Source organism: Labrus mixtus, chromosome 12 (genome assembly GCF_963584025.1).
Source record: "Labrus mixtus chromosome 12, fLabMix1.1, whole genome shotgun sequence".
Lineage (NCBI taxonomy): Eukaryota > Metazoa > Chordata > Actinopteri > Labriformes > Labridae > Labrus > Labrus mixtus.
The window spans coordinates 27723897-27726685 of NC_083623.1; the positions used below are offsets into that span (position 1 = coordinate 27723897).

A 2789-nucleotide genomic window follows, 5' to 3' on the forward strand; every position below is an offset into this window, starting at 1 on the left:
ACCTGAAGAAGACCCAACACCTGAAGAGGGTCCAGCATCCTCTCCTCCTCCTCCTCCAGGGTCTCTTCATCTCTCCACACTGTTACCCGTTATCTCCACCATCTTGTTTGTAGCAGTGCTGCTGTTGGTGCTGGGACTTCTTCACTGTCAGAAACACAGAGGTACTAAAAAAACAGAACTCTTCAATTGTTTTTTCAAAATGAAATTCAACTTTTTAATTTTGCCATACATACCGGACATCCAGAAAAATCGATCGCGGCGCAAACTGCAATAGTTAAAAAAAATTATAAAAGATAGCAAATAAAATATAAATACATATAACGTGCAAAAGGTGTGCATTAAAAACAAAAAGCAGCATGTGCATGGACTTATGCTGGTGTCTTTCTATTGATGCCATCTCTAATCTTCTCTGCTTTAGTTTCAGGTTTTTCTGACAACATGCTATCAACAGCATCAAATGACCCAGGTGAGCATCAGATAGTAATGCAACAGAGTTCATATATACAGTATATAGAAACAGTTCAGTCAGTTCTCACTCCGTTCAAGGTGGTGCCGATTTTGGTCATCTCTACAAAGAGGTCCTCGATGTTAGCTTTCTGGCTAGCTTCAGGGCTAGCTGGGTTGGGCTCCATGATGGAGGTGGATTTCAAGCGAGTCTGCACACTTTGTTTCACCTGGCTCATCGTCTTGTTTAATACTCTATAATATGAGTGACATTTGATTGAGTATAACTTGAGTCAACCATCTGTGGGGACTTTCGTTTTTTGGGATTTTTTTGGGGGGGAATTTTTGGGCGGGGTTTGGAGCTAGCCTAGAGCGCAGCCATTACCAAGGTCTTCCCTCTAATATTGATTACCCCTTTTAGTGACTCCCCTCATTAGTGACTCCCCATATTAGGGACTCCTATTAGTGACTCCCCATATTAGTTACTCCCCTTTTCTTAGTGACTACCTCTATTAGTGACTCCCCATATTAGTGACTCCCCTTATTAGTGACTCCCCCTATTAGTGACTCCCCTCATTAGTGACTCCCAATATTAGGGACTCCTATTAGTGACTCCCCATTTTAGGTACTCCCTCTATTAGTGACTCCCCTTATTAGAGACTCCCCCTATTAGTGACTCACCATATTAGTGACTCCCCATATTAGTGACTCCCCCTATTAGTGACTCCCCCTATTAGTGACTCCCCATATTAGTGACTCCCCTTTTCTTAGTGACTACCTCTATTAGTGACTCCCCTCATTAGTGACTCCCCATATTAGGGACTCCTATTAGTGACTCCCCATATTAGTGACTCCCTCTATTAGTGACTCCCCTCATTAGTGACTCCCCATATTAGTGACTCCCTCTATTAGTGACTCCCTATATTAGGTACTCCCTCTATTAGTGACTCCCCTTATTAGAGACTCCCCCTATTAGTGACTCCCCATATTAGTGACTCCCTCCATTATTGACTCTCCATATATGGGACTCCCTCTATTAATGACTTCCCCTATAGTGACTCCTCCCATTAGGGACTCCTCCTATTAGTGATTCCCCGTATTAATGACTCATCCTGTTAGTGACTCCCCTTTATTGGGTCCTGCTATTAGTGACTCCATCTATTAGTGCTAATCTCATTTTAACACTTCTTTATGATTTCAAACATTTATGAATATTATTTTATTTGTTTCAGTCTATGAACATGTTGCTGAAGCCAAAGCACAACGAGACATTTACGCTAAAGTCATAAAAAGCAAGAGAAGAAGAGGTAATTATATGTCTATTATTATAAAGATTTATTAAGTCTTTAATAATTCATAGATTCAATAGATACGTGTAGACCTTTCATAAACTGATTTAGATTGAAGCTGTTGTTGATTCTGATTGGTTCTGGTACTTCCTGTTTTTATTTGGTCTTTTTTCCAGAGCGTCCTGAGTCGACCATGAATGACGTGATGTACTCTGTCGTCTCCGTCACAAATAAGAAGACAGTGAGAGGTATATTATAAGTTATGATGTTTTATATATTTAATAATGAGAGAAAGAACAAATCAAATCGTTGAAAGAACAAACGATGAGTAAATATGTTTTTATTATTTGAATTCAACTCTCAGAATGTTGAAATTATCTTTAATGGTTAAACTATATATATATTATTTCTATTCTTTGTTTTAATAGTTTTCAGATTGTTTTTATTCTTTACTTGTAATAATTTTAAATGGCTAATGTTCCGTTTTTTATTAAATATTAAAGGAGAGGTCAACAAACCAGAAACAAACGAAGTAGTGTACGCTTCAGTCTCACAATGACCAGAGTGACAGGTATGAAAATATTTTTTATTTTTATATTATTATTAACAATTTACAGTATAATTATATTTGCATTATAATTGTTTTAATATGTTCTTGTATATATTTATTTTATTATGAATGTTTAATATATAATGATATTTGCTCACAGCTTTATTTCTTTATGTATCTCAGGAAACCGACTGAAGGAGACTCGACAAACCGCGTATGAATCAATTCTCTCCCTTTGTTTTTTTAAGTGATTTCTGAGTGAAAACAACCTTTAAGTATGTGTATGAACATTTTCTGGTACGGCCCTGGTTCTTCTCAGTTAATTTATTCATCTCTTCTACTGTAAAGACATTGTGCGGTGTACCCCAAGGATCAATTCTTGGACCACTTCTGTTTTCCTTGGGCATGCGCCCATTGGGGCACATCATCCATCATCACATTAATCATTTCATAGTCATGCTGATAACACCCAATTATATCTCTCCATCAAAACCAGAGACTGGAAT

At 37.6% G+C, this 2789-nt stretch overlaps 1 long non-coding RNA gene across 1 annotated transcript; it reads left to right on the plus strand.

Annotated features, from left to right (window-relative positions):
- The first annotated feature begins 306 nt into the window (after positions 1–306).
- On the plus strand, positions 307–2524 carry LOC132984524 (uncharacterized). Its single transcript, XR_009674941.1, has 5 exons — positions 307–466; positions 1677–1751; positions 1910–1981; positions 2237–2304; positions 2467–2524. It is a non-coding gene; the product is annotated as an uncharacterized LOC132984524 (long non-coding RNA).
- The last annotated feature ends 265 nt before the right edge of the window (positions 2525–2789 follow it).